Source organism: Protopterus annectens, chromosome 8.part0 (assembly GCF_019279795.1).
Source record: "Protopterus annectens isolate FY-2018-M chromosome 8.part0, PAN1.0, whole genome shotgun sequence".
Classification (NCBI taxonomy): domain Eukaryota; kingdom Metazoa; phylum Chordata; order Ceratodontiformes; family Protopteridae; genus Protopterus; species Protopterus annectens.
The window spans coordinates 350,340,252-350,353,991 of NC_056741.1; the positions used below are offsets into that span (position 1 = coordinate 350,340,252).

Consider the following 13,740-nt stretch of genomic DNA (forward strand, 5'->3'; position numbering starts at 1 on the left):
CCAGTCCTCTCTCATCCCACTGATTTTTTTTTTATAATTCATCTGTTTTGTAGGTTGGATAGAAGTGGTATCCCTAAATGGGACAAGAGTCAGTCTTGGGTGGGCTTATGGCAAAATAAAAATTACTTTCCTTAGGTAGCAGGGGACACTTGTTGGATATGTGGGGTATTGGAATGTTTTTATACTGGCTTACTTTTGATGAAGCATTGTTTGTTTTAGTATGTGCTGAACATCTTCCCTAAGGATCTTGGGCATACTTTGTGTGGTGCTCTCTTGCTTTGAAAAAGATGAGAAATAGTGTTGTTGCTATTCCAATTTGTGTCTTGCTGATGTCCTTTTATAGAGAGAAGAGACCAGCTTTAGTCTAGGGATGTCTGGTTGCTCAAGAAGTCTAGTCAGAAAGAAGTGCCTCCAACTAATAGATGTAAGAAGCAGTGTATGGCGGTAGTGTCTTGTCGGTCATCTGAAGTAATGGTGAGCATCCTCCTAGAGCTGTCTTTTCCCCTGTGCTTTAGTGGATTTTCTGTCCTCTTTGGTTTCCTTCCACATCCTAAAACCTTTTTAATTGGCTACTGTTATAGAAACTTCTCATTCTGTCTGCACTGGGGAGTTTTTCTCAACAGCTCTCCCCTAAAATGTATTTTTCTCAATAAAACAAAGCACTAACAAAACTCACGTAAGTAAAAGCGTCTTTTTGCTAGTAGTTAGGTTCCAGTTTCATGTGCAATATTTCAAAAAGCATGGAAAGATTCCCATTCAGGACTTCCCATTTTCAATTGACTTAAGGGGGCAATGCTGGCTGTTCTGATGTTGGATACCCCAGCACAGTATCTCCATCCAGTTGGAACAGTGGCTTCTTAAGGGATCATGTCCTTATCTCTTTCACAGATTACCTGAATTTGGAGATTTCTGGGTCATTTATTTTCTAAAAGGCTGTTTTAGTTGTCTAATGAAGATTCTCCAATAATTAAAGAATAGAAAATCATACCACATTGAACCCCGACTGTGGATTATGATGATAGGCCCATATTGCAGTCTTACTCCCAGGTGAAGTCTAAACAGAAGTTTTACTGGTGATGGAGAGAGAGAGAGAACTGGCCTTGCAGGTGTTTTCCTCTCCACAGAAGAGCTTCAGTCTGCTAGCATCTCCTAAGTTGGCTCTTCCTTGCCTGATATTTTTGGAGATGCAGTGAATGTTGATTGGGGTAATCTGGACATAGCAGCCCCATATTCATGGAACTTGAACAAGGATCTTTAGAGCACAACAAGACTGTGCTGTCTGGGTAGAGACCCCCCCCCCCCCCCACCAAGCTGCATGTGACTGTGGCTCTGCCACCATCCTAAGTTAAGGAAAAATCCAACTTTAGTCTCTCTCTGCATCCCCCAACAAGGAATCAGGGCTCTAGACTGACTGTAGGCATGGACCTTTGTATCCTTTAACATTATGATGTCAGTAGTTTTGAATGCTATTTAGGGAGTTATGACAGCAGGTGTGTGTGTGTGTGTGTGTGTGTGTGTGTGTGTGTGTGTGTGTGTGTGTGTGTGTGTGTGTGTATTTAATGTAGGCTTTGTAAGCTATGCCTACTACTACTTTCACTGGACATTAAAGTGGTATTCATGAACTGACCCTTTTAAGAGGGCCTTCAGATGTCTGAGAATAAAATTTTACAACATTTTCTGGGAAGGAAAGAGTAGTCCTTTTCAACTACCAGGGACCCCCACTTTTCCCAGTAGTTCTCAAAAACAATCAGAAGGTCTCTCTCTCTTTTTTTTTTTTTTTTTTTTTCTCCAGTGCACTTCATAGACCCCACTGCAATAGAAAGTGGCTCTGGTTAGTTCTCCTTGCTTTGCTATCAACATCCTAGTTGGCCTGAGGCCAGGGGGAGTGGTTCTTAACATTTTTGAAAGATGATGAGCCCCCTTTAGTAGAAGTTTCTTGTTATTCTTGACTCCCATTCTAACTGTACTCTCTCTTGGAAGTAATCCATAAGAGTTTTTTTCTTCCGACTCCATCACTGGTATATGATATCCAAAGATGGGGTGGATTGTTTCATCCTGTGCAAGTCCAGGAAGTAATGTCAGTCTCTACTGTCAGGCATGCCAACCTCATTAGAGTATACAAATGAAGAAGGAAGTGTAACGGCTACTTATAAAAGGATAATGCAAAATAAATGGGCAAACTAGCAACGGCAAAGACTTAATTCCAGATTATATATTTTGTACCCTGATGCAGGACCTATGCCCCCTATAGATCTTGGGGGAGGGGGACTACATTTCATCATACCAGGAGTTCTCCAACATGATCATACTGCATTGTCCATCAAGAAGAGGCTGGGTATACTCTTTCAACATGAAGAAGAGGATGCTTAACTTCACAAAAAATGGCCAAAGCTTTTTACGGGTTACTTCTGCTTCACATAGGGGCCAGTCACTACTGGTTTGACCCTACTGTTTGGTCTAACTACTATCTCCCCAGTCTTAAATGAATGCATGGTTGCAGTGGTCACTTTATTTCCATCTGTGGAGTATCAGAATTTTTTCCTTATATGGATGAAAGGCAACCACAAGAAATCAATGTGAGAAGGACTCTTTCAGTGTAGGGATTTTCTGTCACAGTTGATTCCCTGTTGGGGGATAATTATCAGTCTGAAATTGTACCTCAATGTCACATGGCATCCTGTTCATAGGTGCTATGATCAACACCAAAATGGTCATATTTACATACCTCTGAGTGGAACAGAACCTCTGCAGTCAGTTTTTTTCCTTGGTTTCAGTGATTCGAGGACCAGCAGTTTGTGCCGTGTTCTGAGGCTTATGCCATGGTGTTTATAGTACCTCACTCCAAAACTTTGCACAAGAATCTTTACAATGGATGTTATGAAGTCTGTGGTTATAACACTTGCATCTTCTGGAAAGCCAGTCAGGCCCTCCAATGCATGTTGCTGCAGTATGCTGCGGTGGCTTCAGCTGGACAGTCTTCTAGGCAATCCATTGCATGTACCTGTACTGTTGGCCACAGACGCAGCAAATGTTTCTGGGCAATTCGAGAGACAATTTTATGCAGGTCAGTGTTACAGAGATGTGACAATTTTTTGATAATTCTTTGGACTTTACAGGTATTATTCCTTTTGGAGTACTGGCTGCTCATTTAAAAGTGCTTGTAGGCTTGTATGTCAACGGTCCTGGCACCATTGTCAGGAAGTAGTGAATGAGGTTTCAACCCTCTTAATTGCCATGCATATTTGTGATGTTGCCATCTTTCATGCAGGCAGTCTATCATGTTTGATATTGAGTGAGTGCTCACTCCTTCTGGCCACTGTCGGGATGTTTTTGAAGTGCTATTTTGAAGTCCAGGATCCATTTGCTTCTCCAATCAATGCTAAATATCCACAAAGGACTGGTCAAAGGAGTTGCATTTTGCTTTTTTCCCTTCCATGTCTTCTAATGATGAAATGTAGCCAGAAGGCCGGGTCTCACAGAGGCAAGGTAATTCGTTTAAGTAATTTTATGCATACACAATTTGAACATGTTAGTCCCGTTAGGCTAATGGCCTCTTTTTGAGAGGAAATATGTGATGGCATTCATACTGACTAGTGGAGTTTTTATTCAGGGCACTGGGAACTTCCCTGACTCATTTCAGAAAGTGCTGTGGTGTCTTTCAAATCCACCTGCGCTACCACCAACTTGGGCAGATGGGGTTTCCATTTAATATCTTGCCTGTAGCCTCATTTTGGCTCCGATGGGTACAGCTTCCACTCTCAATAATTGGACGCAATGTCTTCTCAGGCTGCATGGGAAAAAGACTCATTGTGTTACTATTTCAGCAAGGTGTTTCCAAACATTCAGGATCTAAAGCTAACAACCTAGCTGCTCCACTTCACTGAGACGGTGATCAATGTTTTTTGAAAATCCTACAGACTTGTACAGGGACAGGTGGACTTTTTTTCCATTCTGGGGTTGAGTGTTGCAGCCTGGATCCTTTTTCAATTTGTTTTCATGATTCTTTAGTGTTCTCTTTTCTTAATTGACGAATAGCTTAAGTATTTTGCATTCAACTGATATGACCATCTTTAATGCTGGGCAAGTTTTGTTTTCATTAGCTTCTGTTAAAGTGTGCAAAGCTTTTTAAAAGGTATTTTTCTCTTGTGTCCTTTTGACAGTGACTCTATCCTCAATCCATTGAGATTTAACCAGCTCATTGTTTGTCTGAAATGGTGGCTTCTGCTGATCAGAAGTTGGTGTACATGGAAGATAATTTTTCTCCGTAAATATGATTTCTTCTACAAGGATTTCAGAATCAAAGGCTTTGTGTGTCTTCTGCACCTTGCTTTCACATAGAAGGTAATTCTTTGAGGCTCAGTCCCTCATTAATCCAAAATATGGTTAGAGAGCCTTGCTTTTAATCAGTTTGGACTCCCAGTTTTTTATAATAGTTACTCTAGCAGCTTAGGTATTATGTTGTCTTTGAGTTATAGAAACTAAACAAAGGATAACTTCTGGTTCAGATAAATGGAAGTACAACTTGAAACCAAATGAAGTATGGGGAGGAATTACTAGGTATACCCAATTCTCAATCGGCTACAGCTGTTACTAGAACAGCTGTTTTCCATAAAGCATATTTTTAGATTCTGTTCCACCACAGCTTAGTCCACACTTGAACACCTTTGCTGAACATATAAACTGAACATTGCCTCCAGACCCAGGTCTTTGTTTGAGACTGCATTGCTCAAGATTGTATTTCAGTAATCCCACCACCTTATGGACTCTTTTTTTTTTTTTTTTTTTTTTTTTTTTTTTCCTTAAGGCTAACAGACTGAATCTTCTTGACACACAAAAGCTATTCACTTGACCATAATGGTAGATCTGCTTGGAGAGTTCAGTCTTTAATTCCACCCCTCTATAACTTTGTATCTGTTTGGGGAGAGTTTATTGGTTTTGAATTTCTATTGCCTTTAGCTTGGTCAGAAACTGAAGATGGTGGAGGGAAGCACGAGGTATCTTGGATAGAAGAGGTGCAAGACTAGGTTAGGAAAGCTTTATTCACTGAGCCGGGCTGGGCATTCATGGAGCACCTGAGCTAGGGTGGACATGCATGGAGCACCTAAGCCAAGCTGGGCATGCATGGAGCACCTGAGCAGGGCATGTATGCAGCACTTGATTCATAAATTTTAAAATTCTCCATACAGCTGTAACAGTGTGCTAAGTTGACAGTCTTCATTTATCTTACATATGTGTTCAATAACAAAAGAGATCAAATTTAGGTTTATAACAGAAAGGAGGACACTTGGCACAGGACAGCTACCTCTAAAATACAATTCAGTAAGTAAATGTTCAGATGCTTTGAATGTGACAAGCTGATTTCAGCCAGTGGGAAACTTGAGAGCTAGAGACCATGAAAACCTAGAAAATAAATTCTTGTTGAGTCTCATTAATTCTTTAACAAGAATACTTGTCAGAAATTGTCACGTTTAAAATAACTAAGAAGCCTCACAATGAAGATGATGGTTAAGTTGTATCTAGTTTAGTCTTATAAAGTTTTTTCCCTAATAGAATACATAATATAAAATCCTAGGCTTGTAATATGTTATAAAGATTTGTAATACACAATTTCTAATGCAAGTGTCTTAGTCTTGTTCATTTATTCTTAGATAAATATTTCTTTCCCTACTGAAAAATAAAATATATAATCTTAAGCTTGTAATATTTTTTAAAACTTCTTCTGTACCAAATTCTACTGTTAATGTCTTTGTCTTGACCTTTTATGTTGTAATTTGTGGAGCTTTTCTCCCCGGGCCTCCACTGAAAATGGACATATATCCAGCTGGACTAGCCCGGTTAACAAATGTAAAATTAAATAAATTCCTTTTTCACAGAATTTTGTCACTGATGGTGAAACAAAAGCCCTTTGTATAGCTGTCTGATTGTGACACCCCCAGAATGTTATGAAGGAGACCAGCCTCTTTTATTAATGTAAAAGTTCAGTAAAAAACAACAGACTTGCTTCTGTTATGCTTCTCCTTTTGTCTTTTTAATTCCCATTTATGGCATCCTTTACTTAAAGTACATATTCACCTGTCCCTGAAGGGTATAGATTTCTCCAGCTTCTGTTACAAAACTTGCATTGCAGTTGAAGACAGGATGTGGTGGGCGGAGCATAACTAACATGCCCAGCCAAATCTGAATTGCACGCCCTTACCAATTAAAAGCTAAACTGATGAAAGCAAGACTGTACATTCAAAGTATGAGGCAGAGCCAGGATAAGTGGGTACAATAACAGTAAGTAGTATTAACATTTGTAAAAGAAGTTACTCTTGCTACATGTTTCTGGAGCTGGCTTAGATGTGCTCCTGAGGAGCAGAAGTAAAGACATAACCTGTTTGTAAAGTATGTAAAGGGTACAGCTGACTGAGCAATAAGACTGTGTTTTGTACTAGTGTACTGTTATGGCTGCTTGAAAAGGAAGGTAGTATTAAAGTCTGTTCTCAAGTATTAAAGAGGTAGTGTGTGTCTTCTTATGCATTGAGGCATGCTTGTGTAAACTGATTTCATTATCTGCAGACAAGTTCAGGCAGTAATGATCTTGCAAAACATGGGTGTAATTCTTCTCAGTGTAAAGTGAAAAAAGGGGTACCAACAATATAAACTTGTCTTGTAGTGAGTCATTCTGTCTTCTTTGCAAAGTGTATTTAACCTTGCTGTTCAGTACACACACGGATTACATGCACAGCTTTTAAGGAGCCCTTATCCTTTAATACAGTTAGTGCTGCTTAATCTAGTTAGAATGGGGTGTCTAGACTTCATTTTGTAAGCAGATAGATGTTTTAATCATTTGTACTGATGCAGTATATTGTTTTTACAGTCCTCTTGTGTGCCCATATACCATCAAATTATTTTATCCGTGGCATTTGCTTGCTTGCTTGCTTCACTGGTTGTGTTTTCTTCTCATGATGACCCAGAGCAAAAGGCACTGTGTACAGTGTTTACATGCAGTGCAACCACCCAGAAGGAAGTAATGTCTGCTCCGTCTCAGCACAGTTAGCAATAATGGGGTAAGGACTTCCTGATGTGATTTAGATGCTGTTACTTAAGCATTTAGAAACCACAAAACTCTTCCCTTACCCAGCCTTTATTTCTAAAGATATTAAGTGAATGTGGTGCGCTTTCTACTTTATGTATATGTTTATTCATTCAGTTGGCTAACCAGGCTAGAGCACTGAAGCAAATGGACCTGTTTTAGTCTCCGCCCAAACAAATATAGATGACAGTTTGACTAAGTATTATGAATGCAAACAAAATGTGTGAAGATAGCAATGAAACCAGAACCATAATAACATACAGTATTGGAAGGTATGGTTAGAGAAAGGAGGAAAGAAGAAGAGAGTGAAATAGTGAAGATATCACACCGTGTAAAAGAAAAAGTCAGGTAAGGGCACACAGAAATTAAGTATATACAACGTGGAATACTCCATTTCATGTTTTTATATGTATGTTGTCTGCTGTTGAGTTATTTAAAAAAATATATACTTTTATTCAATTTTTATAACATTGTTCCTGCAGTAACTTAGGCTATGCATTTAACACATAGACACAACATAGTAAAGAGCATTCTGCAGAAAATACACTGTTCATTGCAGTATGTGAAATGCAAAACTATTACAACTGTAGATCTCAGTCGTTAAGTTTCCCAAACTTAACACAGTTCTTAGAAAAGAAAAAAGTGAAACGGACGCTAAATGTTTCCACAACATTGTTAAAATGTTTTATTTTGAATTGACAGTATTTTTAATGAAACTGTCATTTACCCTGGATTTTCACTTTAATAATGAAGTGTGTTGCAAACTTTTTATGTGCGGAACAAGGAAGTTTTACGAAGTAAAATGAGGAAGTGTTCTTTGAAAATAGGTGCAGTTAAGAGATGTGTTTATAAAACCACTGTGGTAACAAAAAAAATGCACATGCAATGGGCACATTACATCTTAAATCTCTCATGGTCATTGTCAAGGAGTTCAGTGTTTGTGTTTTATTATTAGAGGAGCTACATAATGACCATAATTATCTTCCCTGGAACAGGCTGAAGATTGCAAAGAATGAGAAGGGGGTATTAAGGAAGATGGACCTGATAAGGACATACCTGATGAGTGCAAGACAGAAGTAGTCATACTTGCTAGGGAAAAGAATGAGGGTAGGAAGTATGAATCGGGGAATGACAACAAAACGAGTTTTGAAAGTATGGAAAGGGATGAGATGGAAGTGAGAGGATGATAATTGAAGCAGGTGGTTCACTCTTTCTTGGAAATTCTGATACACAAGGTATTGGGTGCAAGATTTTAGTGTGAGTAAATTCTTTGGCCAAGTTTTCTTTTCCAGCTTAATATGCTTTGTACTCCTGGGGGTCTTCCAAGTTCATGCTGTACCTTCTCCCAGTCCTAGCCATTTAGTGCTATTCTCTCCTATCGTCACCCAAACCCTGCACCCCATCTGAAGTCAAATGCACGTGGGTAATGCCCCTTCAGTGTGCCCCCTCCCTTGCAAATGGTAACCTTCCAGTTTCAATCTTTAACTGTACTGGCATTTAAAGTGTCCTATGGTGAGTCAGGCCATTGGTTTCCTGAGGTGTGAGATGTACTGTTGTTGCATATGTAGGCCAATGAGCTGCTGAGTCCGGATTGTGTAGATTCAGCTACATACCCTGCACCTATTTTGTTACTGCTATTCACAGAGAGCCCATGCAAGGCATTCATGTATTAATTCCCTCCGATAACACCATGCTTGTCCACCACCAGGAATTATTTGACATGTGACAGAGCCCCCAGATCTCTGACAAGAAAAGAGAGAAGTGTCATGGGTTTTGTTTCCTTCCCTAACAAGCTCCTCGCCAAACCCTGGTCTTCTTGCATCAAAACGGAGTGTCTGTTCAGTGAACTAGCCCCAACAATGTAGTGCACTGCTCATTTTCTTCACTAAGCAGAGTGAATCCGCTTCAGGTCTATCCCTCTGCATTATGGCTGCCTTTTATTGATTTTTATCATATATGTGGAGGGGTGGATCATTTGCACCAAGAAGAAAATACTGACAAGTGCCTGGATGTAGTGAAAGGGGGATCAGTAGATTCTTTGTTTATTCATTTATATTTTTTGGAAAGAGGTTTACCTTATTTGTTGTAATGTATTATTTGATAACCAAGCTGCTCTTGAGGTGCTGCCTGTGCCATGTGAGAGAAAAGCAAGTAGAACAAGAACTAGATGATTTTAGATCAAGTGGGTGAAAAGTCCGTGCCAGGAGCAGAAATGTACAGAGGAATAAGTGAGAGAATCTGGAGTGTACCTTTCAACCTCTTGGACCAAGAAATGTAGACAAAGCCATAAATAATGGGGGGACAAGTGCAAAAAGAGGGACAAAAGTGCAAAAAGAGGGACAAACTGTAAATATTGCTCTTATAAACTTAGAAAGTCAATAAAATCGTACCTCTCAACCTCTTGGTGCAAGAAATCTGGACAAAGCCTGACATAATGTGAGGACAAAGGCCCAAAAATAGGGACCGCTTTTAAATGTGTGGTGCATTAAACACCACACATAGAGGCTGTGAGACACAGGCATGTGTACTAAGGCTCAACCACAAACATACTAGTCCTAGGTGACTCAATCATGAGACACACAGATGTGCCCCTCACCAGGCTAGACAAGGGGAAGGCCACTGTAAGTTGCTTGTCAGGTGCTAGAGTCCGCCATATCACTTGCGCACACAAGTCTCTCAACAACAGATACTGTTATGACTCTATCATAGTCCATGTTGGTGTGAATGACTTGAGATGTACCTCTCTGGACTACATGAAGAGGGACATGATTGAGCTTGTTGACTGTGTCCCAGGCAGATATGTCCTTGGCCTTAAGCAGCATCCTACCATCACCCAGAATGATGCCTCAGTACAACAGAAAATGATTGACTTTAACAACTGGCTTAGTTTCTGATGTCATTCCAAGGGAATCCAGTACCTGACAGCCTGGGAGGACATGATTGACAGATTATGATGATTTGCCAGAGATGGCCTTCATCTGTCTCCCTTGGGTTTCAGGCTTCTGGCAAAGGCTCTTGCCTCTCCAATAGTGCATTTATTTAGGCAAAGTCATGAGGACAAAATTGCCAACATGAAAAATTCTTCTTAATGAAATTTAAAGGTCATGCTACTAAACGCTAGGAGTCTTTAACATGAAACTGCACTCATTGCAAGCATTCCTCACCCTGGAAGATGCTGACATTTGTGGTTCAAGGTTGCGGAGAGCACCCCTGCCTTACCAGGTTACATGTCCTACCATACTTTCAGACCCCAAATGGAGGGCTACAAAGCCAAAGGAGGTGGAGTTTTAATATTCATCAAAGAAATGCACACCTCCAAACAGTATGACGCACAGGAGACATTCCAGGTGCAGTTAACTGTTGACAAAACACCTCTTTAAATCATAGCTAGCTACAGAGCCCCACCCATGACTCAGGAGGCCCACTCCACATGTCCTACTTGAATCCATGAAGATTCAACCCTCTACCCTGATCCTGGGTGACTTTAACTACCCATCCATAGAGTGGAAGATCTATTCTAGCTCAGATATGAATGCTCAGAGCTTCCGGTCGACACCCCCATAAGAGGTGAAAATATCCTGAACCTCATACAAACCAACTTGAGTAGCCACTGGTAGCACCCCTACAGTGTCCTCCTCCTTGGTAAGATCTGACCATAAAGCAATCACTTTCAAAGTCACAATCTCCCTTGACCCCCCCCCCCCCGCCAGAGTCGAAAAAACTTTTCCAAAGCTGACTACCTGCTCCTGAGAGCAGGTGTAAGCAGCTTCACAGTTACCATCCCTTCAGTTGGAACAAGCACGAACATCCAAGCCTACACCAAAAAACTATATGAGCACCTAAATAGCTGCATGGACTCTGCAGTACCTGACAGGACCAAATCCTCTTCTCAAGGGAAGAGTAAAGCCGTCTGTTGGACAGCAGCAATAAACAGACTCTCTAATAAAATGAAAAAATTGCTGTCCAGGACCAAGAAGGAGGAGGTGTCAAGTTGGAAGCAATCTCCTTTGTCTGAACAACCAAATAAGATCACTGGTAAAATCCTGTAAGGCTAACTTAGAGTCCAACTTGGCCACATCTACTAAGGACAGTCACAAGGCCGTCTTTGCACATGTCTGCAATCTCAGTTAACTCCCAAATTTGCTCTGAATTGGTGGTCAAGAATACCACATACACAAATACCATAGATATAGCCAGCCTGCTGGCAGACAAGTTCAGTGAAAACTTCAATCCCCCTCACCTCATCACCAGGGGAGCAGGCCCTCTCAAAGGCAAAAAATACAACCTCCATGGGACTCGACAACATCCCTGGCTGTGTTCTACATGAACTCCGACAATAGCCCTCAGCACCACTAGGCACCCTATTCAACCAAAGCCTGTGCACCAGCTTTGTCCCATCAGAAAGGACAGCCACTGTCATCCCTCTACATAAAGGTGGAGCGTCCACTGACCTAGGCAATTATAGGCCCCTCAGCCTAACTAGCCAGTTCTACAAGACCATGAAATGCATTATCATTGACCTCATAAATAAGGACATTGGCAACCTCCAGATGCTTGATCTCATACAGTTTGGTTTTGTCAAAGGGAGATCATGCCTGTTAAACTTGGTCGCCTTCAAAACAGTCACCAAAGCCATAGATGAGGGGAACACAGTGCATGCCACCTACCTGAACCTAGCCAAAGCCTTCAACACTATTCCCCACTTGGACATAATAGATAAACTCTCCCAGCTAGACATCAACCCGTATGTTACCAGATGGGTGGTTAACTGGCTCACTGATTGGAACCCACTCCTTCAAAATAGGGGAAGCCACCTCTAGTAGTAGACCCATAACAAGCGGCATACCCCAAGGTCTTGGGACCTGTACTGTTTGGGATGTACTTTTCTGAGGTGCAAGCCAAAACCAGTGGTCTATGGCTGACCAAGTTTGCAAATGACTGCAAGCTGGGCACTGTCATAAATTCCCCTAGTGATACAAACATCCTCCAAGAGTGCCTTACCCAAACTAATGACTGGTGCCAGAAGCATGGCCTCAAACTGAATGCCAAGAAAAGCATCATTATCCCCTTTGGGGAAAATGTCATATCCACTGATTGCATGCTTAGTACATGGTTATTAATCTGAGAATCAGTCGCGAGGGACTTGGGCACCCAGGTTGATAGCAACCTGACGTTTGACCACCGTGTTGCCTCCATTGTACGGAAGGCTTTCTACATGCCCACCTCATAAGTAAGTGTATTTCATCTAGGAACAAGGAGGTCCTATCATCCCTGTACTCCTCCCTTATCAGACCCATTATGGAGTACAATGCCTCCTTCAACAAGTACCTTGTCTAGCACATGCAGCAGTTGGAGAGACCACAGGGGTTCCTGACCAGGAAAATAGGTTCATAGGTTGGTTCATAGGTTCATATGAACCTATCAGGCCTAGGGCCTATTAAAGCCTAGCCATAACAATTCCCTGGCTATTTCTTCCCACATTATTTACTTTCCTGGACCCCTGTCTAGCAGGGCGACTGACGTGATCCCTGGGGTGAATTTTCTTTCTCCCATCCAAACGTCAAGGTTCCTCTTGAAGAGGTCCAAAGAGGCACTCTGCTTGGCATGTATGGGAAATCTATTCCAGAGTCTGGGGAGTCTCTGGGTCAGGAACCTATCCCTCCAGCATGTTTTGTTTATTGTGATTACAAAGTTTAGATCCCTGGAGCGTGTAGCTCTGAGGGATTGGGATTTCTTTAAGTGTAGCATGTCCAACAGCTCTGGGTTTGACATGGCCTTGTATGTTAAGCAGAGATCGCCTCTGAGTAGACGATATGCGACAGAGTATAGCTGGAGTTTTTTAAGGCGGTCAGCGTAGGGCATCTGCTTTAGGCCTGTGATTCTTTTAGTGAGGTATTTCTGAGGCCTTTCCAGTTGTTGCAGATGTCTTGAGAGGTACATACCAAATGGGGCGTTGTATTCTGTAATGGGTCTAATGAGGGATGAGTACAGTGGGACAATGACCTCCTTTTTTCTGGATGAAAAGCCCTTCAGAATGAGGTGTGCCACATAGAAGGATTTCCTGACTGTTGTGGCGATGTGGTTATCGAAGGTGAGACCACTGTCCACCTGTGTCCCTAAGTCTCTTATCACACTTTCTGTGTTTAGTGTACTGCCACCTATATGGTAATTCATGGATACATGTTTTTTCCCAAAGGGGATAACAATGCATTTCTTGGCATTGAGCTTGAGCCCATGGCTCTGGCACCAAGCGTCTGTTTCTCTAAGGCCCTTTTGTAGAGTATCCACATCATTTGGGGATTCAATAATGGCTCCCAGTTTGCAGTCATCTGCAAACTTTGTTAGCCAGAGTCCCTTAGTGTTGACCTGTACTTCAGAGAAGTAGATGCCAAACAAGAGCGGCCCCAGGACTGAACCCTGAGGTACTCCACTTGTCACTTGTCTGGAGCTGGATTTGGAGTCGGCTACTTTTACAGTGTGGGTTCTATCAGTAAGCCATTTAGCAACCCATTGGGTGACATAGGGATTAATACCCAGCTTAGTAAGTCTAAAACACCTTTCCTATATAGGCTAAAGCGCTGTCCCTCTACTCGGTCTCATACAGACTGCTCAGAGGTGACCTGTGTCTGGCATACAAGGCAGTCTCAGACTCTGCCTTGATAGAG

At 41.6% G+C, this 13,740-nt stretch overlaps 1 protein-coding gene across 4 annotated transcripts in view; it reads left to right on the forward strand.

Moving 5' to 3' along the window:
- ZYX (zyxin) overlaps nt 1-13,740 on the forward strand; it is a 1,199,731-nt gene that overhangs the window by 546,741 nt on the left and 639,250 nt on the right. The window contains exon 1 of one of the 4 annotated variants that reach the window (XM_044079860.1): nt 6,258-6,276. The exons of the other annotated variants lie outside the window; for them this stretch is intronic. The gene's annotated coding sequence lies outside the window, so the exon portion shown is untranslated. Of the gene's footprint in view, nt 1-6,257; nt 6,277-13,740 lie in introns of those variants that run through there. 4 annotated transcript variants of the gene reach the window in all.